This window comes from Gadus macrocephalus, chromosome 13 (genome assembly GCF_031168955.1).
Source record: "Gadus macrocephalus chromosome 13, ASM3116895v1".
Lineage (NCBI taxonomy): Eukaryota > Metazoa > Chordata > Actinopteri > Gadiformes > Gadidae > Gadus > Gadus macrocephalus.
This window is the reverse complement of record NC_082394.1, coordinates 19,820,698-19,846,448: the sequence shown is the minus strand read 5'-3', so window position 1 is coordinate 19,846,448 and position 25,751 is coordinate 19,820,698. Positions and strand designations below refer to the sequence as shown.

At 46.2% G+C, this 25,751-nt stretch overlaps 1 protein-coding gene across 5 annotated transcripts in view; it reads right to left on the bottom strand.

The window, feature by feature from the left end:
* The window catches only part of plxnb1b (plexin b1b), a 68,297-nt gene that overhangs the window by 29,699 nt on the left and 12,847 nt on the right, over positions 1 to 25,751 (bottom strand). For 4 of the 5 annotated variants that reach the window (XM_060068664.1, XM_060068665.1, XM_060068663.1 and 1 more), the window contains 2 exons: positions 23,684 to 23,764; positions 111 to 224 (listed from right to left, as the gene is read on the bottom strand). The gene's annotated coding sequence lies outside the window, so the exon portion shown is untranslated. The remainder of the gene's footprint in view (positions 1 to 110; positions 225 to 23,683; positions 23,765 to 25,751) is intronic. The other variant, XM_060068666.1, reaches the window with a different exon arrangement.

Genomic DNA, 25,751 nt, shown 5'->3' with positions numbered 1-25,751 from the left:
GTCATTCACGCTATGAACCATTAAAACCATCACTGAGTATTTAGAGCTTGGATCTGGACCAACGATAGAGTCAAATATGCCGATGGGCGCTGACAGATGTGTTTGCTCACCATTTGTTTCCAACGCTGTGTTATGGGGTCATGTCTCCTCCAGCAGCCCAGCAGGCACAGGAATAAAAACAACAAGAGACGCTGAAGAAACTAACAACTCCTTCCCAAGACGACCTGTGAAACATGGGAGAGAGAGGGGTCAGAACACAGACCCACATGGGGGAGAGAGGGGTCAGAACACAGACCCACATGGGGGAGAGAGGGGTCAGAACAAAGACCCACATGGGGGAGAGAGGGGTAAGAACACAGACCCACATGGGGGAGAGAGGGGTCAGAAGGGAACACAGACCCACATGGGGGAGAGAGGGGTAAGAACACAGACCCACATGGGGTAGAGAGGGGTCACTCAGAACACAGACCCACATGGGGGAGAGAGGGGTCAGAACACAGACCCACATGGGGGAGAGAGGGGTGAGGATGCGGTGCAGGGCCCTATATTTTAAATGTTGTGTTGGCATGCAGTCGTCTTGTGATTTCATATCATCCAGGCGGTGATATGAGGTCACATAGCATAAGATGGTGGAAGTGAGGAAGAGTCCCACTAGCTTGAATAGGAAAACCACATAACGACAATAAGTTAAAGGTGTTGATGTATTGCTTTACAAACATATTTCATGTATGAGGTATGTTTGATGTATCTTACTATCTATCAAACATGCTGCCTAGCGCTACAAATAATGGTGGATCTCCTTGTTATTAGTTGTCAAAGCCGGTGGGAATGCTCTTCCTAGTTACATTTCCATCAGAATTCCCAGGCTTGCCGCTGGCTCTTTTATGGATAGTGAGTCCTTTGACAAAAAAACCACGCAATCAATGTCAGTCAAAGAGGGGCACCCCCCCTCAGGCACACACACAGACGGCATATGAACCTCCTACATTGCTAGGAGACAAAGAATTAAATAATTTGTGTTCAGGCACTGGCGGAGACTGAAGTAGGGGTGTGGAGAGCTCTGGTCCTGCAAGCCCCCGTCAGCCATATGCTCTGGAGCGCATCTACACGTCTGTCTGCATACAGTAATGGATACCTCCTTGTGGCTTGCGCTAAATTATCCTCCCTCTACCCTTTCCCTCCTTCTATTACCCGTTTATCCGTCTCATTTCTGCTTGCATGGCATCCAAGATTTATATTAAATAGAAGGTTGAGTTCCACTCCTCAACCACGGGAGGATGCAGGGTGACCTCATTGAAAAGGAATTTATTCTGTAGGAATGAATCAAATCATCAATTAATGGATGCTCTTCCTTAGGTGTTTTCTGTTTTGGATATAACTCAACTGAACTATAATTACAAAAGGACACCAGAGGTCCCGCCGGCAGAACAGGAAGTAGACGTGGCGGGGCGAAGGGCGCCACAAAGTGGTGGTCGTACTCCGAGAGGCGGATTACTATATAAACCATAAATGACCAACATTTAAAGGAATGCAAATGAAACAGAAACTATATTACATATATTGAACAAATAAACAAAAGTACCTCTCATCCATAAAACATAGTTAATGTAGTGTTTGCTGACATGGCACATACCTGGAGGAATTCATTTAATTTCAAATGAGTTGTTGACAGAATTAAACTGTCATGCCCTTCTATCGCCATAGCAACACATGTGCATCGTCTCTAATGAAAGCCCGTAAATAACGCCTCAGACGCAGCGGCCGGTCCTGGTCCGGCCCGCGGACAGCGGCTCTCAGGGGGGTCACGGCTGGAATTCCAGAAGGGAGGGAGGAGAGGAGAGGAGAGGAGGCCGCTGGCTCCTTCTCCCTGAAGACGGTCCCGACTGCACTGCCCCCCCCCCCCCCCCCCGGCAGAGTTTAGAGCTCTAAACACTGTGGGAACCAGCCCCCAGGCTCTGGACCCCCGCGAGGGACGGCCAACCAGAGAGTGTGAGTGGGATAAGAAAACATTTACCAGAGCAGAAGCACCAGCATTCATCTGCATTATTAAATGAGCCACCCCCCCCCTCTCTCTCAGACTGCTTCCAGACCGCCACGGTTCCGCTCAATAGCAGATCAATGCACAACTAATTCGGGATCCTCTCTGTAGTATTCTTAATGCTAGCTGTGGGCCGCCGGTTCGCGGCGCGCACCGCAAGCTACATATGAACGCCATGTCTTGGGTTTGTCTAGCAGACATGCGAGCGTGTGAGCTTCTGGAGACTGGTGAGCGGGTCGATGGAGAGGAACTCTCCGGCAGATGGCTGACAGGATGGCTGCTCGCCAGTGGAGGACAGTTAAACCACACGTGTTCTGATTCATCAAGGGAATCCCCCAAACTGACCCTGGGCTCCCTCAACGCCCCAATGCCCCTACGTTCCTATATGGGCCTGCTGGGAGAATAGTGGCCTAGTGTGCACTTTTATGTTGGACCAAGTGGTTTGTAGCAGAAGTAATATTTCATTGTTCTGGCCTTACATTTCCTCATTGAGGGGCTTTCCTTTGTAAAGCTTTACCTCACATACATCCCACGGTTCCATGACTCTGCCTTTGAGCAGGACTAGCGGCAAGCACCACCTTGTAGTAAGGGGACAAGATGACTTAAGCTACTACATTAAACTTAATTCTTTCAAGACAAGCCCCCTTGTTCTGATCTTCGTTGAAACGGGTTCCATGGTAAAGGCATGCCGACAGAGGCTGGTTTGGTAGAAGAAGGGTTCCCCATTCAAGCAGTGAGTAATCCAATCACACTCACACTCATTCAGTGTGCTCAGACACATGAGAACAAGAGAATGGACCGATGATTCAATTCTCCTGTTTGGGAAATCACATTTAGTCTCCGGATGAAAGTTCATCTCCATTTAGTTTTAGTTCACGCCCCATCACTTCACGCGGGCCTATGTTTTCGGTTACACTGGAAGTGTTTGTACGGTTAATGAATTTATATGGAAAGATGTGTCCAACCATAGGAAATGGTTGGTCTTTGCATCACAATTTAGCTCCTACGATTGTAGATCACGACCTCAGCTCACATATAAAGGCCCTTGTAACTTCAGACCTATTGAACTTATATTACAATGTAAGCAAAACCTTTTCCTTGCCATTTTCAGAATATTCAATATTGCTAAATATATTTTAGACCCACAAGAATGAATTTTCATTCGTAATATTGTGATGGCAGGACGTCAAACCAGCCGGTGCAACAGAAGCTGGACAGAAGTTGTGGATAGCACTAAGCAGTGTTCCATCATGCGAGTCTCACGGCCTGCTGACGTGCTGACCACAGCAGCCGCTACCACGCAGCAGCCAGCCTCCACTCCTCCAGCGGGCTCAGAACCAGCAGCACTGGGGCTGCAGAGGGGAGGAGAGCTCCGCTCAGAGGGCTGAGCTGGGGACAGAAAGGAAAGAAATGGGGGCACCAGAGAACAATAGAGAGAAGGGGCTGTAGAGAGAACGAGAGGGGGGGGGGGGGGGGGGGGGAACAGGCGAGGGAAATGTGCAGCAAACAAGTGCTTGCAAGCCTCAGTGATCGCTGAGAACTGATGGAATGTGACTAATGATAATACGCCACAACACACACAGACAGAGACACAGACAGACAGACAGACAGAGAGAGACACAGACAGACAGACAGACAGACAGACAGACAGACAGACAGACAGACAGACAGACAGACAGACAGACAGACAGACAGACAGACAGACAGACAGACAGACAGACAGACAGACAGACAGACAGACAGACAGACAGACAGAGACAGAGCGAGCAATTTGTGTGCAGATATATATATAGTATATATATATACATATTTTGGTGTCATCCTTTATCGCTGCTCTTTCAACCACTACCTTCTCACCGATGGACGTTCTGAAGCAGGCGGGGGAGGGTTTTACGGCCCGGCGCTTCAGAACAGAGAAGAAGGGGAGTCCTGGTAATTAATTACAGTGTCGCCTACCCATAATGCCTCAGTCAGCATTCAGATTCACAGAATGTAGTAGTGGCAGAACCAGGCAACTTTTTAATTAGGGACGTGAGCATGGCTGTGCGGTTTAAAACACACACACACACACACACACACACACACACACACACACACACACACACACACACACACACACACACACACACACACACACACACACACACACACACACACACACACACACACACACACACACACACACACACTAGGTCGTTCTTTTGGAGATGTTTGTTTGTCTCTGCTGCACTAACAAGCTCACAGACAGGAAGGCAGGACTTATGTGGCCTTTGGGGGAATTACAAACCATCTGCAATCAGTAATGGCGTAACATCAACAGAACCATGTTTACAAAGGAAGCTTTAGTGGCTGTGAAGAGCGGGTGGTGTTCCGTTACACAAACAGTGGCCCTCCACGTTCTCCCGCCGGCCCCAGTGCCACTGTATGCGCTGATATACGAGCTGTGGAAACCATCAGGGTCTTCTCGTAAAGGGGGTCTATTGTTTCCGGGGCTGGGGTCTGAGGGGCGGTCCATATAAAACCTACCTAGCCTAGACCTAGAGAGAGGGGAGACGTTGTATCGTGGTCATAAAGCGAGGACGGTAGTCAAAGCCCCTGGTTCATTGAGACTAAAACGTGTAGGATAAACAAAACATTGCTGCCATCACTACTATTTTAGGATTTTTGCCTTTGCATTGTTGAAATAGGAGAAAATACAAATACAACTGTACAGGATAAATACAAAGTGAGTGAGTGAGTAAGTAATAACAATACTGGCATCAACCACACACTTGCAGAGGGTTCAGTGCACCACTTCAGCTTGAAGGCTAAATATTATCAAATTAGCCATACACTCTTCAAGATGCGCGTGCCTTGAAGTCTAGAGCATTTATCAGAAGCTTAGAATAATAGCGCCCACATTGGCCATAGCATGTGGGACAGCCCGTGTTTGATCAGCCGTGATTCTCTGACAGTCTCCAGCTGCTGGCTGCTTCAGTCTCGGAGCGAACGTCTGATTCCTCAGCCTACCATGGGAAGGGTTTGGGACAGTTTGGAAAATCTTCAGGAAATTAGGTCTATTTATTTGAACATCTACATTTCTAAACTTTGAGAGAATAACCATTTGATTTGTTAAGGTACTAGGCCTCATCACAGTTCCCCAACCTTGGGGTCACCCAGTATACAGGGGGGTGGGATATGGCAGACTCACAACTCCTGCCTACAGGAGAACTACAAACTATTTAGTGTGGCTCCATGTGCATTCGTTGACTGGGACATTGGTATTACTGGCTATCGTTTAAAACTATGTGCAGATGCACAGCAATACAACATAGCAAGAGTTTTCAGATGCAAAAACCGGGTCACGCTACATGTTGGGGGGGGGGGGTGAACTGATGAATGGGTATGTTCAAGATGACTGACATTACACACCAGTCAAACAGCCGCATGTTGCTCACTGTACTCGGAAGGGCTTAAGACGGGCTGGACTGGTGTTATTAGCGCTCCGCTGCTCCATAGCTGCTCTCCCTGCATGAGTCTCGTCCGCTGGCGCTAGACTGGCCGGCTGGCTGGCTATCAACAAGTTATTTATAGCACACACCCCTCAGCAATCACTGAACAGATTCCACCGCCCGCAAAGTTACTTCAGAGAACGAAAGCTCCAGAAAAAACTCAAGACGTTGTGTTTCAGGCCAGCGCATTATTCCAGAAACCTCTCCAAGACAATAATTGAAAAAGTGGCAGAGTTTCAGCTGTTCGACCGCCCTAAAGGGGGCGGGTCCCCCTTATGACTTTCTACTGGACATGTTCCCTCGGTCGAGGGTTGAGGCACTTGTCACTGGAGGGGGATGAGTGGTGGTTTGGAGGGAGGAAGTTCACAGGAGCCGTAGATTTTATAGCTCTGATAAAACAGCCCCAGAGGAACAAAGGATGAGCGTTAATCCTACCCCACTAGTAGGCTCCCAGTATCTTCTGGGTGGCACACTCACATTGTCTGTACTTATGTGCGTACAACTCGTCCTTAACCCCTTTTAGAGCAGTGACAACATGGATACAAACACATCAAAATGGAGGACATCCGGTGTACAGATATTACAGTGGTAAATTACAGCGAACAGCACCTCAAAGCAACTAGAAAAACTGAGTTGTAAATACAGGAAGCCGTAAAAAGAAGTTTCAACGTTTCTCTGGGTTGTTGACATCATGGTCAACAGTCGCAACATCATGAAGACCCAAATGAGCAGACCGGCATGAGCATCACAGTGACTCCTGGGTTTGATGCAAGTTGTGACGTGGAGTATGTCTAGGCTGCATGACGAGTGTTCAGCAGAATGCGGTGACGACAACAGGCCTCATGACCTATCCCCCACCCATCGCTCTGCCTATTGGTTGGCAAGAATCTTACTCAATCGACATAAGTGGAAAAAAAATCTTTTTCTGGTCGGTCTGGAAATTAAATGACCTTAAACGTAAGAAAAATAATCAGTTTCCATTGGGAATGGCTGACTTGTGTACGGTATAACGGAAATAAGTAAATCCCTTTGCCACACTCACTGGCTTGTGTTCAAACACAAAGTGGTGTGTTTTAGGAAAGTGTATCATTTCTAGGTACAGGGAAACCATTGTGGAAGGCAGCTGTCTGTGTGACAAACCTGTCAGCCATAGTAGTGTGGAGTTGAACACAGACAGCAATCACACATCGTTTCCGACCCGATAGCTGATACCAGACACCTGTTTTTCTCTGAAGGGTCTGAGGTTATGATTTAATGTTCCAAACACCTCCTTTCCAAACCAAACCGTCACCTACCATTGAAATGAGGAGACAAAGAGAAAATGTAAGACAACGGAATGGAGCAAAACTCCCCAGATGCAAGGCAACCGTTTGTTATCCTAGATACACATGAACAGAGTTTCCACAATATCTACATTAAAGGTTGTTGTTACAGACATATTGGTAAGTGGCATGCATCGCCAGTAGGGGGCTCTTCACCATGTACTTTGATCGAGGAGCTGGAGTCAGAGCTACAACGGCCAATGAAGAGAAGGGCTCTGTTCCACTGCGAGCTACGCTGGTTTGGTCGGACAAGAACGAAAAAAACTAAAACAACTACAACACCACCGTTAACATTGGTTGATCGTGTGCTGTTAGCTATAAGCGCCTTGCCACCGTAGGACAGGAAATTGTATTGACATGAACCAGGCTTCCAGGGGCTTGTGGACAGATCTGCCGTTTTGAACCGACATTGTGTACTGTGGAGGCCTTAGTGCCTGAGCTGTTCTCTGTACAGACTAGTCCAGGAGTCATGCTAGGTGCCTGCCATGGCAACAGCTGGATTAGCAGGCAAGCCAGAAGCCACAAACACGCGCTCAGACCAAAGGAATACGCACCCGGAGGCACTAACATGTCTGATCACTGATAATCCTGCACTATTAAGGCGAAGACCCAACCTGCACAACCCTCCACAAACTACCATATGCTGACTGTTCTTAACCAAGCTTTTACCACAAAACATGCATTCTGGTAGCCAGTGTATGGATGCATTTTGTGCATTAGTAATACATACCTTTAACAGCGAGCTGTATACAGAAGCTTCCAAACTCCTCAGCTAGAGCCTGGAGATAATATCAGACTTTTTACTTTTCATTTTATAACGCTGTTTATTTTATTGTTCACCTGCTTTGGCGATGCAAATGTATATTTCTCATGCCAATAAAGCTTTTTAGAATTGAATTGAAAAATGGATAATCATGTTTTTAGGACTGTGGAGAGAGTGAAGCAGCACATCCGTTTCAGTCGGTTGTGTCCTCTCTGCTCATCATGCTCACACAAAACATGGTTACAAGAGAAGTGCATGCGTGCGTGTGTGCGTGAGTGTGTGTGTATGTTTATGTGTGCAGGTGTTGGGGTGCGTGTTTGAGAGAAAGAGAATGCCATAAGCCTGTGTGTTCAGCGTGAAATCAGAGCTTGTGTGCCTCTTTAAACGCTTACGTCAGAACTATGACCCCATTGCTGGAAAGAATGCAGAACTTTCTTAAATCCTCCCTGGGAAGGAACAGCCATAGCGTCCCTTGGCTAGTGAGTCATGCTTAATGACATGGTTACATAGGAGAGCACTAAGACAGCCCTAGCTAGCCATTAATAAACAGAGCTGCTGTTGATACTAATATTACGCTCTCGTTTGACTCCAGCCACGTAAAAGAAACAAGAATAACAGATCAACACTAGAATCAACTCTGCGGCCCTGATCAGCCGACATCGGGAGGATTTACAGTTAGTGCTCAGATTCAGCCGTCTGGTGACTTCATGAACATGCAGACCGTCACAGGGACAATGACTTCTCTCCTTAACAAAGGCTCAAACGCTACCCAAACCAGAATTTTACCAGCAACCTGTATTCATTGTCAAGTTACATCCCGGACGGCATTTCTTTGAGTGGAGGAAGGTATTTGTTTGTAGCCGAAGGTGCTTTGATGGAGTTGAAAGGCTGTGTGGCATGGGCGATAAGAGGAGCGACACACACACACACACACACACACACACACACACACACACACACACACACACACACACACACACACACACACACACACACACACACACACACACACACACACACACACACACACACACACACACACACACACACCCCCTCCCTCCCTCCCTCCCTTATGGGCAATGCTTTGTTGTTTGTTTTTTGTCCTAGATTGGAAAGTCCCTCTCCATATAAATATGTAGTTGAGCAAACTCTTACATGGTGGAAAAGTATCTTCCCTGACACTGTAATCATTTACCCTCAGTCGAGACTGGAGCTTTGACCAGAATAAAGCCCCACTCCTGCTCTACAGCCAACGGGTTCCCAGTTCAAAAAGTCCAGAGTAAAAGATTAACGGATGCACTGGGAAATTACATTGTGGTTTTTGCAGTCGTTAAATTCCCTTCTAAGAAACGGTTGAGCAAACCAACACTTAATATCCAGAGGACACCAGCAGCAAAGTGAACCAGAGTCCTCACAAACACTAACTATCCAGAGGACACCAGCAGCATAGTGAACAAATCACAGCCAGACAAAATAAGAAGTGAAAAGACCTTGTTATCTCCTCTCCAGCTCTCTTGCTGTGGAAATATTGAGACACAATGTCATTATCCATACCTCATTTAGTCATTATTTTAACATCAGTTTCAACAACAGTTCAATACTCCAAACATCATTGATGTGTTTTGGATGGTCAAGACAACAGACCACCAACCAAACACAAGGTAGTGTGTGTGTGTGTGTGTGTGTGTGTGTGTGTGTGTGTGTGTGTGTGTGTGTGTGTGTGTGTGTGTGTGTGTGTGTGTGTGTGTGTGTGTCCACAGCTAGAACCACATAAAGCCCTCTTTCTCTCATTACCCCGCTTAGGGAGTGCCGGTAAAGACCCAGTGACTACCGTACTCATTTGGACCACCTCAATGTTGTGCGTTTAAAACACCAGTACACAAAAGACCTCTATGTCCCCATGTGTAATGCTGCTTTTCCATAACCTTATAGCAGGGTGTGCGTGGCTGACGGTGCCAGATTAGCAGACCTGTTGCACAACCTCAGGGGAGGCAGGCAGACCCCAGGCCGTGGAATAGTGGAACAGGAAGAGAGTGGGCCTTCGTCAACTAGAGGATCGATGACACAAACACGTGCAACGCTTCAACAGAAAATCATTATTGAAGATGCTGTCAGCCAATGAATTCTGGCTTTGTGACATCATTTAAAGATCTCCTTTTATGCTACTTTTCTGGTCTTAATTTCTTATTAATGACTCCTATAGAGCAACCTGACATGAATCACAGCACAAAGTACGTTGTCGATTTTCGGGAAACTCTTCCTCTTATCTGGGCGCTTTCAGCATTCTCTGTCAACACTCGGCTTCGTCCTTCTCCGCCCCCTCGCCCCCCTCCTGCCAACCCCACTCCGTTGTGATTAGTTAACTTCCGGATGAGCATGTTGCAGCATTACCATATATGGAAAATCCGGATTGTTCTACGTAGCTAAATCCCTGAAATCCCAAAAGAATGGCGACCGGCGTCCCTAGTGTTTAGCGCTCTGCACAGCCACCCCAGACGGTCAGCAGGGAATACGTCTAAATGCATGGACGTCATTATTTGACACTTTAGTATGGTTAGACATGACTATAAATCATTATAACAACGTTTATAGGTCATAAAAGTCGAAAAGCATAATAGGTGCTCTTTAAAAGAGCATTTCACCGGTGGAGGCATGAATATGTATTGAAATTGGGTCCTATATGTAGAATAAAATTCTACAAATAAAATTCTAATTTGGTGCCGTCTTGACCGAGAAAAGGCAGAAAGTGACTTTTTGGCACTTGTGGATTGAAGACAACAACTCCAACCATGCACCACGATGCACAGCTTCGCTGGCCACTCCCACTGATCTAGATCTCCGCCTATCGGACACCTCGCTGTTCCATCTACCAAGCTGATACCGCAAGACTGCTTGAAAATCATTTCACACAACATTTCTAGTGAAGAGTATTAGTTGGTGAACTCAGTGAATTAGTCCTCGTTTGTATTTCTTTCGAAATGGTGCCATCTTCTTTGTCAGATCCTGTACCTTCCGCCATTGTACTTCAGTTTCATCAACAGCCTATGTTAGTTTAGCTTCAGATGCTGTGGATGTTAGTTTCTGCTGGTGAAGTCCCACCCACTGGCACTGCTCTAATAGGTCTGTAGCGTCAGTGGGTCCCACCCCCTATAGAGGGGTGGGACTAGTGCTTGTAGTCCTACGAGAACCCTCCCCTCGTAGGGGCCGTGTCCACCAAAAGCCTTTTTAAAAGGCGGAGCGCTCCGTGCATTGCTTTCAACGCGTTTGTGCACGCCGCTCAAAAAAGGCGCACGGAGCGTTTTTCATTTACGTCATTAATACGCATCATCGCTTGTATCCATAGATATACAGCTTCTATCTGTTGGCTCCATCATCTGGCATCTGACACCTGAAAGTCCTCTCTGGTTGCTCCTACAATTTTATTAGAAAATGAATGCAAGATAGCGCTTCTTGCCGTGGCAGCGGAGGTTACGATCCCCCTGCGCCTGTCGTGGTTGCCCGGAGGAGAGTGTGGGTCCACAGCATTAATCGTGGCAGGAGGCAGTACGGGGAATACCACCTTTAACGTGAGGTCGTACAGGACCGGACACTCACTCACAGCTGTTATTAAACTTTCGTCCGACATGTTTCAGTTTGTTTCAGTTTGTGTTCTGTTGATACTTTTAGCCTTGCCTCCTCCTCGATTTTGATTGGTCGTTCGAAAAAAGCGCAGATGACGTGGAGCGCTTTTCTTCAAAAGTTCAACTGTTTTCAACTGGGGCGCGCGTCTAAAAGCGCGAGGCGCGTGGAGCGTTTAACCGCCCCGGGCGGCTTTTTCAAAGGCGCGCTGCTTGCGCGTCCTGCCATAGAGAATGCATTGCAGACAGGCGCTCCGCCTTTTAAAAAGGCTTTTGGTGGACACGGGCCCTTACACTTCCTATTTACTTCTACACAAAAATCGTCATATTGCGTCATTTTAAACAGGAAGTGTTTGAGATCGATATGGATCTCTCCAGTCTCTCCAGAAAATAAGGTAATGATGCACGACCATTCAAAAATATGAGTGGGTTTCTAACGATACAAAGCTTAATGGAAATGGGTGAAGTTTCCCTTTAAGGTTATGAACTACATGCAGCTTTCCCCCGTGGAGCGGGTCAAGGTCCTTCATATCCATGTATTGACTGAAACATTACAATTATATTCAAGCTAAATGTTATTCAACTAAATAGAGAACATACCAATCAGTAAATACAAATGAGCGCAGGTGAGCTATTCAATTAGTTAGTTTATTTGAAAAACTGTCTCCAACACTCTCCGATAAATGTTGACCTTAAAGGGGACCTATTATGCTTTTTTGACTTTTATGACATATAAACGTTGTTATAATGATTGATAGTCATGTTTAACCATACTAAAGTGTCAAATAATGACGATCATGCATTTCGACGTATTCCCTGCTGACAGTCTGCGGTGGCTGTGCAGAGCGCTAAACACTCGGGACAACGTTTGCGATTCACTTGTTCACATTTCCGGGAAATCATCTACGTAGAGGCAATCCTGCCGCGCCCCCATATGCCGGTCAAATCTCCCCGCGCGCGCGCTTCAAGGAAGGTAACCAATCACAACGGAGTTGGGTTGGCAGGAGGGGGGCGAGGGGGCGGAGAAGGACGAAACCGAGCGTTGCCAGAGAATGCTGAAAGCGCCAAGATGAGAGGAAGAGTTTCCCGAAAATCTACATCGTTTTTTGTGCTGTGATTCGTGTCAGGTTGCGCTATAGGAGTCATTAATAAGAAATTAAGACCAGAAAAGTAGTATAATAGGTCCTCTTTAACATATCCCTATTGCATTGACCTCCCCTCCCCATGGCCTGCGAAATGCCCTAGATTCCTCATGTGGGTGAGTATCAAACTTCATAGGCAGACCACGTTCTGATAGATGATGAGAGCGTTAGATGGACGGTAAATGTAAGGGACTTGCCCGTGTAGCTGATCATTGGAGTGTCCTTTACAACTCGAAGGTTGCACTTTGAGGAATATGCCTGTGGAAGCTGGAGGCTGATAGCTGCTGCTCCCAGCTGCAACAGGATTTCTTTAAATATTAAAGAAATGTCACCAACAGGTGAAATATTATGATATTCTACAGACTGGTTCAGCATCAGTATCTCTTGACAAATTTGCCGTTTTAAAACCAGAATGAACACTATATAAGGTCTGTCCAGAATTGCAAGGGATATTAGAAGTCTTAAAATGGTAGACTGTCCTACTACCTCGTCTTACCCCTGCCAGATAAGGCGCGCTTTCTCCTCTCTTCTCTTACAGGCTCTTCTCTTGAGGAATGTGAACTTGCCATTATTTTAAGAAAAGCTCAACTCTACATTCTCCACAACCCTCGTGCGATAAACGGTGTGGCAGTAGAGCGAGGGAAACATCACTAGTTTGCACTGGGTGCTTGAATACAGGTCAAAACTAAACAACAGTATAATCAAGTCTGGGTCAGGGCACGCTCCATCTCTCATTTAAGAACGATATACTTAGTCTCCATTGTCCACCTCTCCCTCTTCAAGCCTCTGATTCAGAGGTAACAAATATTCAGGAATGTTCCCCACCGGAAAACTTCTTACCCAGAGAGCTAAGCGCTAACTTTGGACTTATATTTTTGGCTTGGACTGGCCACCCCTGACCACAAGGATCAACCATACCTGTTTTAAGAAGGGGAACTCAACAAAGGAGATATTATTATTGGGTGGCTCTTTTTAATTCTTGCTCATTTAACCACAGCAGAAACGTGTGACCACCAATTGATTTGTTCATACTGCAAGCAAAAATGGCCCAAATCAGATTTTTCCAATGTGTGACAGCACAAATAACATGGAATCTGATGTTTTTGATTCAAATTCGGGTAACTTAAATATGTGATTCTGAATCAGATACAAGTCAGTTTTGTTGCAATGCTACCTCAGGCTATGTAACAAATGTAACTGCTTTAGAAAAAGGATCAGTTGATAATAATTAGAGCCCGACTGATAGTGGATTTTAGGGGCCGATACCAATATTAGGGAGTAAAAGATTACCGTTGATATTCAAAATATAGGTACATCTTTCTTTATTTGATATATATATATATATAGAAATATATATATCTCGTAGTATCTTGGGGTTTGAGCAGCTCTTTGGGATTGGCTGCTTACCCTCCAGAAAAGCTTCGGGCCACAGCAACAACGCCTTAAAACATGAGCTAAAATGAACCAGGACCTGCAGTATAGGGAGGAACTACTAACCTTCAACAGAACATGATGTGTCGGGAGTGTCAACACCGATGTGCTCTGTTAGAGGTTCAACAACAACAGTAGAGGATTTAAAAAGAGGTGATTACGTTAATAAATCTTCACAATTTCAAAAGTTTCATATCGGCAGACACATACGTCGATACTGATATATCTGTGGTACACCAATATCGGCCAATAAAATCAGCCGAGCAATATATCAATCGGCCTCCATGTTTAGCTCTGTGCTGTACTGTGGCACTCTGGCATTAAGATCTTATCCTAAACACTGCATTTATAGTACAATATAGAGCACGTTTGTGAAGATCCATCCCAGAGCTGCCTGAATAAATACACGTCAGGTCCACAAATGTACATGAATGAGTCTTCTCCAAAGAAATTGTTGCTTAAGGACTATATACACGTTTCAAAATTGTCAGATGTACTGCTGAAAAAAATGGTTGGCGTATCAAACAACATAAACTACAGTGCTTTGATTTGCCTGGCTGACAAAACATAACACCGGTTCCACGCTTGGTCTGTGATAAGTTGTCACAAACATGCAAACCTCTGGAATCGTTCCGGCAGCTCGCAGTTAGAAAAGGGGCGTGTACATGTCTGGAGAGCAGCGTTTTCAAATGTGTTATTTGGCCTCTAGGGGTTGCGTTTGCTGGAGAAACTGACACTTGAGGTATCGAACCAAGCAAACCTTCAGCGTATCATCTCCTGAGCTATCTCCTAAGTGATGATGCCTCATCCTCAAAGAGGACTCTTTTGTACTCTCTCCTTTGTAATCCCATTATGTTACAGGAGAACACGTTTCCTTTGTGCATGCTTTCATTTGACCATTTCAGATTTTCCAAAAGGTTCTCCAATACTGAAAGGCTTTCATTTGTTGGGGTGTTGAGGCACACCCCACTATATATAGAGCAGCACAAAGCCCAGCCCTGGCATCACCAACAGGCATGCAGCACCATGGGCGTATGAAATCTATCTCTGTCTAGAATCTATATATACAACCAGAAGAAAGTCCTGCTAAACGATGACAAAATGGGATTGTTACATGGTTGTTTAAGACAGGGAATAGGACAACGCGTAGCACAATAATACAACAGTGTGGAGTTGTTCTCTCTCTCTCTGTGTGTGTGTGTGTGTGTGTGTGTGTGTGTGTGTGTGTGTGTGTGTGTGTGTGTGTGTGTGTGTGTGTGTGTGTGTGTGTGTGTGTGTGTGTGTGTGTGTGTGTGTATTTACCCACTGGTATAGCACTCCACAGTCATGGCTCGCACCTCTCAGCTATAATAGTCTCATTCATCATGGAGCACCAGACGGCACAAGGAGTCTGAGCTCCAGTCTGTGTACACACACACACACACACACACACACACACACACACGCACACACACACACACACAGCAACGCCTCATTATACTGACTACGAGGGGAGGGCCCCCATAACATCTCACGTCTTAACAAGGTCTGAACGACCCGACCTTGACAACAAGCACAATGCCAAACATTCTCTCATCGAATGCAATCTCGTCTGAGAACGCTACCTAAAGAAAACAACTGGCAGCCTTTCAGTTGTAATCCATCGGATTTGACCGGGACTTTCTCTAGGGTTTTACTTTCAACAGGAGGGTTCAGTGGGAGTGCTTCATGCTTTGCTCCACGCGGTTGACCCACCAATGTTAAAAAAAAAACTAAAAATAGAAACCTCCAGCGAGTGGAATCTCGTCTGCATACGCAGCCTCCAGGCTGCAAAAACAAAGGTCTATCCATCCGCTATTCAAATAATGTTTTCAAGAGATTAGGTCATTAAGGTACCCATTCTGTGGTGTCACTGCGAGCTAGTGGTTTTTGGGCCAGGCGAGGGCTGAATTGCAGATGGATGATAAGGCCGGTCACTGGAATGCTGCTTGAGATTCACAGCTGCCTCGACTATAACAAGCACAGGTCGTAAACCTCTCCCTCACACACACACACACACACAATCATCTGTATTCTGCACAAGCCTTGTGGTAATCAACCTGATATAGGGATACCCCCTGTCCCACCGCCGCTCTCCCTCCTCCCCGTCCCAGGTGTGGGAGTTGGGGAATGGTGTCCGGGAGGGGGGGGGGGATATACGCACCCTGACATGACGGATGGGGCATCCCAACGGCTGTAGGGAGGGTCCAAATGCACCAGTGGTCCTCCCCCACCCAGCCCCCCCCCACACACACAATAGTGTGGGGTGTGCAGACCAAGGGAGGGGGAGGTGATTAAAGAGAGAGAGGGGTGTGTGTGTGTGTGTGTGTGTGTGTGTGTGTGTGTGTGTGTGTGTGTGTGTGTGTGTGTGTGTGTGTGTGTGTGTGTGTGTGTGTGTGTGTGTGTGTGTGTGTGTGTGTGTGTGTGTCTTTCAGCCCACTCTGCTGGAGTTCCTGATAGCCTCCTGTTTTAACCACACCTCATTTGAACTAAATTGACACAACAGCAGGGTCCCCTTTCCAGAAGACCCCCTGCGTGGCTGAGACGGGCATCCAGTCAACTGATCAATATAGAAAGAAGATGTATTGAACCAAACAAACCAACCAAAACACACACACACACACCCCTCTCCCTTGGTCACCCCAAACGCCATCTTGCCTACCAGTAAGACACTTTACTTTTGTGCACCACAAGAGTGGTCATCAAACAAGGAAACAAATCTTTAAATATACACAAACACTCCAACCATGTGATATTATACAGCAGATCATGTGTGATTCAAGGTGTTGTATTGGGCCAAACCCAAACTCTACTGCAGCTCTATGATCAGACATATTTGTTTCATACCGCCGGCTTGGCTCTATTAAGTGAAAGGGTGTCCATGTCTCTTAAAATGGCATCAGTTAGTGTAGGACCTATATATAGTGGATACAGTATACACATGGAGACAGCGTGCAAGAAAGTCAGGGTCAAGATTTGTTCATGTCAATCCCACCTTGCCTGCATTGGCCCTGTTTTGATGCAACTTACCGAGCGACACACCGCAACACACGTTGTACGCACCCAAGGTAGCAGTGTGAGAACAAACAGTCCTCTATTCCCCTGGCCTCTGTGAGTGTAGCAGGGGGAGGCTGGGGTTGGACAGGGTGGGGCAGTGGAGGTTATGGGAGTCTTGATGAGGGGCTGACAGCCCGTTCACCCACAGACTCTCCCACACACTGTAATCAGCGTAGGACCAGGCGAAAGGCCTAGGGCATAACTCTGCACTTCCTGTCAGCTACCTGACATGAAACCAGGCTCAGGGCAGCTGTGCTGCTGCATACACCATACATCACCATGATGGACGGTGTACTAACCGACCTATCTCACATTAAAACCAGCTTAGCCATGGAATATATTTCTAGATACTCGTTTGACTTCCATACCAACTACCAGAGTCTATTTCCATTGCCTTGGGAACGAAACCTGATCCAATAAAATTCCTCATGAATGAGGTTTTTTTCTTTTCCATTTAGCTTTTAACAAGGACATGTTGACCAGACTGTGGTCTTGGGTCACATAATAAGATGACTCCTCAAAGACCCTACCCTGGGCTCTTTGAATGACTGTCCTTCAAAGAGCCCAGGCCAGTATGCAAAATACATGGACTTAATGTGGGTGTGCGCATGTGCGCACGCACACACCCAGCTACGGTCTACCACTATGGATGCATAAAACCCGCCACATGTCGACCCAATTCCCAAATGGCTTCATTAATTCCAGGGCGGAGTCACACCTCACTAGTCAAGCTGGTTCTCCCTGACTCTGAAAACGAAATCAAAGACTGAGCAGCGACAATCAGAGTTTGCACATTAAATCATTATGCGTTTACCTTGGCATTACGCTTATTTACATTCAGCAGGCTTTTGTCCAGAGATCCTTTGAAGTGACAGAACAACCAGAGACCGCAAGGGTTCCCTCCGCAGTAGGACCCGCCTGGCCCTTACACATGTGTACTGCACATTGGTTGGGAGCCCAGTGGTTGTTTGTGTTAAGGGACTGATTGGATATTGGGTTAGATAACGGTCAGGAGGAAATCCCCCCCCCCCCCCAGTGGTGGCAGCACTGTGTGTAAATCAGTGCATTGTAGGTGGATGTCGCCCAGAGGGCAGTGCGTCCTCATGTCCTGTCCCCTCCTCCCGAGGCGAGCACTCTCTGCCCAGTTCATTTAGCTTTGTGTTTGTATTCCAGTCTCTCTTTATGCGTGTGTGTGTGCGGCGGTTCCAGCGTTTTCTATTATTGATCAGTCGCATCTGTGTTTAACTGCACCCCCGGGGACCATCTCAGATCACCCTGGGTTTTTGGAAGGCACCCTTCCTCTTTACACCTATTGTCTTCCTCCCCAGCCCTGTGTCCCTGTGGGTGTCCCTGTGGCAGACGCCTCCCCAGCCATCTGCCATCACACACTCCTGCATCAATCCATTCTTCTTTCTCCCAAACTTGCTTTCCATTCATTCAACTGCATTGGATAGCAAGAGAGATAGCAAGGGAGTGATAGGCCATAGACAGGCCCCAGGATATCTGGATTCACGGTAGAGAAAAACAAGCAACAACTTACGACATCAAGCTAAAATTGAGGCACCCGATATGGAACTCATGGGCCGTCCCAAAACTAGTCCGCTAAATGTTCTCCTGGTGATGATCCAGAGGTACGAAAACGCGCAGACGGTAGACTGGAAAACTCTGTCTTCTGTTCCTTCTGCAACCAGCCGTTTCTTGTTTTTATTTTTTTGTTCAAATGAATGCTCATTTAAAAAAAAAAAAAGCAGATTTCAAACTGCAAACTCTCCCAGGTTGTAGTCTTGGACTGCTTATGCATAGCTCAGACACATTCATTCATTCCTTAAAACCTTTCTTCATAGTATTTATTATCAGACCATAATCAAACAATAAACCCTGCTTGATGTTTGAAGGAGATACCGTTGGGTATAAGGGTTAACTGCAGAAGCAGCACAGTCAGAGCTTTCAGTCCCAACTCCCTCCTCAAACAGAAGCCTTGTTTGTAGTCCCACCCTACACGCAGGGCTAGCTGAAACATGCAGGGAAGCGAGAATGACCTCTTCATTTCTTTTTTTATCTTAATTGTACATTTTGTTCACAATCATCATCCACATTCGGTTATACTAAGACATCATGGATAAAGTTGATTGAGTTTCCGCAGCGATCACTACATGTCTAAGAATATACTAATTTAGATTATTTATACTACAATTTATACTACAATTTATACAAATTTTTCCTTGAAGCCTTAAAAGTCTTGTTTCTCTCCCGTTAAATTCATAAGGGCAGGTAAAGAAGAAATTGAGATATCCTACAGCCAAAGGAAAAGAAGGATTAAGAGAGGAAGGGGAGAGACGGGGATGACTGATGTGATTTCATTAGCGGCATTTCTGCTCGAGTCCAATAGCATGTCCTTTCTTCAGGGGGAAAGTCACCGTCTCAGAGAGAGGAGCCATGGAGGAGAGAGTGCCATGAGAACAGTTTCCCCTGTTGTCCTTTAGGAAGCGCTACTCACAGGGATTTTAAAGATTTGCTATGCAAATCTTTACATGTAACATACTCCTTTAGATGAAAAACATGTGCCAGGTTTGTATCTTCAGAGTCAGTTAATTAAAAAAAGTAACCCAAAGCTTGGATAAATTCCTTCTCCCGCCTGTAAACACATTTCAAGCCTGACAGCGGACCGTGGAAGTGGTTCTGCTCTCAACAGGCTGGGACCTCCATTGGCAATAAAGAAGAGGACTTGAGGGATTCATTAAAAAGCAGCCTCAGTGTGCAGGTGTTCGGCCATGTTGTTCTTCGGGAGACAAGTTGGAGCACGGCGGCTCTTGTTCGGCGTGCCACTTTGTCAGCAGGAGCTTTGAACTCCAGGAACACAAGGTCCCTGCCCCTGTATTGAAGGCCCCCAGGGCAGCATTCAGCCATTAGCAGCCACTCTCTCGGATCACAAAGACACTAGAAGCACACAAAAGGTATCAAAGAGATCAATACTTGAACATTTTAAAATCATACTTTAACCTTAGTCATAACTAAGTTCATCCATTTATATTCGCCTTTTGAAGTTAAAACAGTTAAAACTGCTGTTTTCAAATCATCTCCCTAGCCTCCTTCAATGTTTACCAGAAGAGAGACCACTCAGGGATACCAGCGGTAGAATTTGTATCATGCTCGTGTGTAGTCTTGCCGAACAGTCACTGCCGTCACAGTTTGGCATGAAGGTCAGTTCCAGAGAGCAGTTTGAAATCCCACCATCAGAAAGAGATAGTGTCAAGGCCCAAGGACTATTTATGTTCTCCGTTTCAATTCCATTCAAAAAGCTTTATGGCACGACCACTTTTACTAATGCATTATTTATCTTTATGTTTTCTCTCCCTAAGAGAGTACTTTGTTAATTCATAATAATGAAAAAATATTGATTAAAAAAATAAATATATTATTATTATTTATTTATATATATATATATATTTTTTTTTTTTTATACAATGGTAGTCAAGGCGGGGCCCTATTGTTGTTAAGGCAGCCGCCTTAATGCAGGGCTTGGGGAAAGACTGAACTGTATTATATCGCCCACTACTATCAAAAGCTGTTCATGTTTTCAGACTCACCTTTCAGGTGAAGTGGAGCATTGGATAAGAAGAATCATCAATCAAATACATTTCTTGAAATCAAATGTTTAAATGAATTTAAACAAACAAACAAACTCAACCTCACTTTTATATAAAATACTTTGCAAGTCTGGACATTGACACAAGACATATTTAAGGAGCCATGTTCAGGGCTCCAGTCTGCGACCAAATGGTTGCATTTTGCGACCAGAATTTGAGAGTGTGCGACCGGATTTTCCATCTGGTCGCGCATGTGCGACCAGTAATTTTGGCCTTCTTTTTTTTTTACACGTTATAAGTGGAAGGGGCGCGTCAATGAATCCGGAATCTTTAGCAGGCCAATGAGTGAAAGAAGGATAGGGAATGGCGCTAATTTCAAAACCTGCTACGTGCGATTACAATGAGCAAGCAAACTATTGCCTCGTTCTTCCGACCTTGGGCTAGTGTGCCAGTGCAAGTCAGTCCTGCACGGGTCTTATTTTACAAACCCCGCACCCGCCCGTACCCGCAACACTTCAAACCGCATCCGACCCGTGTTCCGACAGTAGCCCGACCAGACCCACTATAAATTGATATCGACACCCGACCCGCACCCGATGGAAAATTAAGAAACATTAGATGGGAATTACACTATCTGGTTTTTGGCTTGGTGCTTTAGATTGTTGTGCAAAAAAAGCACATCATCCACTGTTGACAGTTTTAGTTGACTCCTCCGTTCCTGATTATATCCAGCACCGGTGAAGTCTCGCTCGCAATCGCAAAACTCGCACCCGACCCGCGCTGTTCAGGCGTCCGACCCGACTCGTTTCATCCAAAGTTTGCGGGTCACCTGAACCAGAGCAGGACTCTGCTTCAGGTTCCATAAAGGGCTTTTCAGACGGGAGGCTTTTGCGTTTGTCTGGCCTGATAATGTATTCTCAATGGAGAGGCGAGTGGGCAGAGAGGAGGCTCAGCGTCCTGTCAAGGGGCACGACAAGCGGGCGCACTCCCGTGAAACAGTCGCTTCCGTACTTGTCGAACGCATGCATGCGCAAACCTGGAAACCATTGGGATAGATGAGAATCACAATAAAATGTGACACTGAATTTGAAACAGCACATTGTTATTTCTGCATCTATTATCAAAATAGTTATTAGTAGTACAGGGGAAATAGTAGAAATGTGAATATTTGGTTGGCATGTTGATTAGCGGTGTGTGCCCGTAAAATTTCTGGTTGCACCCCTAAAATGTTCAGTTAGGGGCCACAGAGCTCCTAGTGAAAAAAATAATTCTGGAGCCCTGATGTTGCTTAAGAATGGCAAAACACAGGCAAGCCCCCTTTACAGAAGTTCACTGGAGACTTGTTGTAAGCGTTCCTTAATCCTGTCTGCCTAAGGACACACTGTGTGAGGGCCATAAACCAACACCAGTAACACCTCCAGCCCTCCAGCTACAACGTCTGGGTTGTCCATATAAAAGTAATTTGATGCATCTGTAAGGATCATTCAAGGATCTACAACTTTGGAGTAATTCTAAGTTCACTACAGATTTCTGTTGAAGTCTGGGATGGGTTTTGAAATGCCACAAGCACTTTCACTGTGAGAAAGTAACATCCTCGCTAAATAGAATGAATCCGCACACAGTTGGTACTAGTTGTCCATTTGTAGAATACTGAGCTAAATATTTGCTCTTAACCGTGAAAAGGTTTTAATTATTGAATGATCACCAACCTTGCTTTATATGGCTAAGGTGTTAAGACCATTATGTGCTCTGGTTGACATTGCATACAAGTGGAGATGGGACGAACACACCCTCTGATCAAATGCTTGGCTGTTCATCTCTGTCCGCCCCAGTTGGCTGCATGCGTGCGACTGTTTTCTGTCTGACAGGAAGGGTAATATCTTTCGGTATCAGTGATTCATGAGGGGACAAACAGGCCATAGCGGAGTGGACATAACCCTCATTGCCCGACGAATGACATTCAAAGAGTTTCTGTGCGTATGCGCGTGTCTGTGTTTCTTAACATGGTTCTGCATTTGGCATGCAAACCAAGGTCAAAATGATGGCCTGTTGAAGTAAACGAGATGTGCAGTCCATGGAACTGTGTCTGTGTGTATGTGTCTGTGTGCTCGTGTGTGTAGCTGGTTAAACAGAGCCAAGTAGGTGCGGTTTGACTATGGTGAATGATGTGCGTGTGTGTGTGTAGCTGTGTCTCTGTGTACATGATATTCTAGGAGTGAGGCATCACAGCAGAGGGCCACCTGCCCAGAGGGGCCGGAAGTGGGTATGTTTGAACAGCACTTGGCTCCATCACACTGTGGCCTTAATGACGGTGTAGACAGAGAGGGACCTGACGGGGGTAGGGGACTGGCAATATTTTAAAAGTCACATGCACGACAATAATCTCACCGCTAGACCTGAAATCAAGTCCTGAACCGTGTCAAAGCAAAACAAACGAAGACAACTTTCCACGACAATATTTACTCATTTTGCAATAGACTATCAGGAGGAGCCATTGACGAGGGTATCTAGTGTGGCTGAAATAGATCCAACAGAGAGAGTTCAACGCCCGACTGTGGTGCTTGTGTCCGGCCCCTCCCCGGCCAACACCAGAGAGCCTCCATTCATTCCACCTGGGAACAAAACACGCACTCCTGGCTCCAATTTCACAATGTATTCAAGACGAGGGAGCCGCTGGCAGAACAGGCATGGTTTGGACAGGATGTAGGGTCTAGTGTTTGTGTAACCAAGGTTAACCAGAGGAGGCAAAACGTCAGCCTCACCTGGCTCAGGATAATAGAGGCAGCGCACACACACACACACACACACACACACACACACACACACACACACACACACACACACACACACACACACACACACACACACACACACACACACACACACACACAGTGTGTGGGGGGGGGGGGGGGAGAGCGAGTGCTTTAAAATAACTGCCGAGCGTTCTGGGATGGGCTTCCAGGGAAGAGTTGGTAGCGGGAAAGGAGGGGGGGGGGGGGACTTGGCACAGCTGGGGGGCAGGAAGTCAGGATCCGTGCCGATGAGCTATTTTACGATTCCGATGAATCGGAGGAAATACCTGAAAAGCTGAAAGGCATGCTCTCTCTGACACACGAGTGTTTGTGTTTACAGGAAGACAGAAAAAGCCCTTCCACAACAGGGGCCCTTTAGCTACAAAAGAAGAAGTCACATAACACGCCATTGTTCACCCTCTTACCTGGTATTCTAGAGTTGGACTTGTATTCCAAACTGTTCCGAAGTCTTTTCCCAAAGGCTCCCCGATAGAATCCGTTCAGACCTGGAGAGAGAACAGAGACGAGATTAAAGAAACCCCACGGTATGTCTCCAAGCCTTCCTCTGTGGCGCACAATAACTCAAACTGGTTTTTACGCAAGCGTCCCTCCAAAGAGCCCAGTTATGAGGATGTTAGTGGGAGCCGTTGCTGGAACATTCCTCCGGCCCGGGCCTAGCTCGGTGGCGGCGCCTGCCAGATCCCTTTAGCTCCCACTAGCAGGTGAGGCAGCGCTACAAGGCTGCTATTGTCAGGGCCCTGCTGCTGAACACGTTACCTTTTCAACGGGCATACAAAGCCATCCTGGCTGCCAAGAGGAGACGGCGTGAGTGAGCTACAACCACACCGTCAACACGGCTCTGTAAGGGTTTAAATGCAACAATGTATTGTAAAAAATGAAGATTTGTCCGGTTCTGTTGAAAAGAATCTTGTGCTGACTGCAAAACACTGTAATGTCCTTTCTCCAATGTTAATGCTCTTCTTTTTTTTTTTAAACGCAGGTGCCTTGGAGGGGTGACGTTTTTTTCAGTTTCATTTTCTCCTGCTACCTGACTTGTTAGTCATTGTCTAGGAATGCAGCCTTAACTCAGCCCATGGCCTATTGGTCAAAATTTGAGCTTTTCCCACTTTCCATCTAGGTTGTTAAAGTCCACCAGAGAGGACTGGATGTCCTGCCCCAGGCAGGGCTTGTCCACACATCTGCCACTGCATTTTTCTCCCCGCCACGGAGATGTCTTTCGCGAGGTGGGGGGACGGGACGGGAAGTTTAACCATGCACATTGTAGACAGTAATGCTTTCTGAAGGTTACAACACACAAGGGAATAAGGATTCCTGGGTTTCCCCTAAAACTCATCAATATTAACGCACAGGTTACAAAAGGGTTTGTTCGACCGTCACATTTAGGGCTGCATGCAAGAAAGATTTACAAGAAAGAAAGAATGCTCTGATTAACACCAATTCACGACACCCAGTTACCAAATCAGATGAAACGATCCCATGGTGTTTGGATCTGTTCTGCCTTGCTGTAAAATACTATAATATCAAAGGATAGATAGAAAGGTTCAGTATTGTAGGGAAAAATAACTCGGCAAAAATATAAAAACTCTGATGATGAATCATAAAATCTGAACCCAAGCCATACAGCCCAAAGTTAAAGTGGGCATGCAGCATGGACCAGGCAACCAATTGCAGAGGGTTGAGGTGATCAGGAACTGTAAGGATTACTGCTCTTAGCTTCCTACACAAGGAGCGGTGCTTACACACTGGTTTAGGCAGCTAGACCACACGTGTAGCAGTAATGAACCCACGCAATTAACAAACACAACTGCCAAACTCACAGTGAGTGCATTCACGTGCACAGTTAAGCCCAGTTAGGCTGAGTAACAAGGTGATAGTCATAACTATGGTGAGAGGACACAACACATGACTGTGTCACATGGACACAGACGCGTTGGTGTAAGTCAACAGAACCTAGGTCAGTTCAAGAAGTGACCGCATGTAAATCCAATGAGATCAATAGGCAATGGATCAAGAGTTGTTGTCATTTTACAGACTGGTGAAGGCGGGAATGATGCGGCCTACTGTCTCCTTCTGTATAAAATGGCGTTTTGGTTCAACTGTAAGCCGGAAGGGGAGGGAGTGGCAAACACGGAGTGGGGATCATTGTTGGTCAGCTCTAAGCCGGTAGGGGAGGGAGTAGCAAACACGAGTTGCTGTGTGTAAAAAGGGGGAACCGTCATGGCGGTACCAGGGGGCGGGGCGGGGGGAGGGATGGGTTTGGATGTGTGCAACCCGTCACCAGGCGATTTAACAATTTCTGAAAAGAAACCGATGTTTCTTATGGTCTCCTTCTATGCCGTCTAAGGTCGGCACACATTTCTGCCTCAAACCACTCCCAGTTCTGCTTACATTTCTCCTCCAACTATTTGGGATCGCACAAACATGTTGCTCGCACGAATGCGCCACTGTAGCGCTACACATCACCATGTTGTA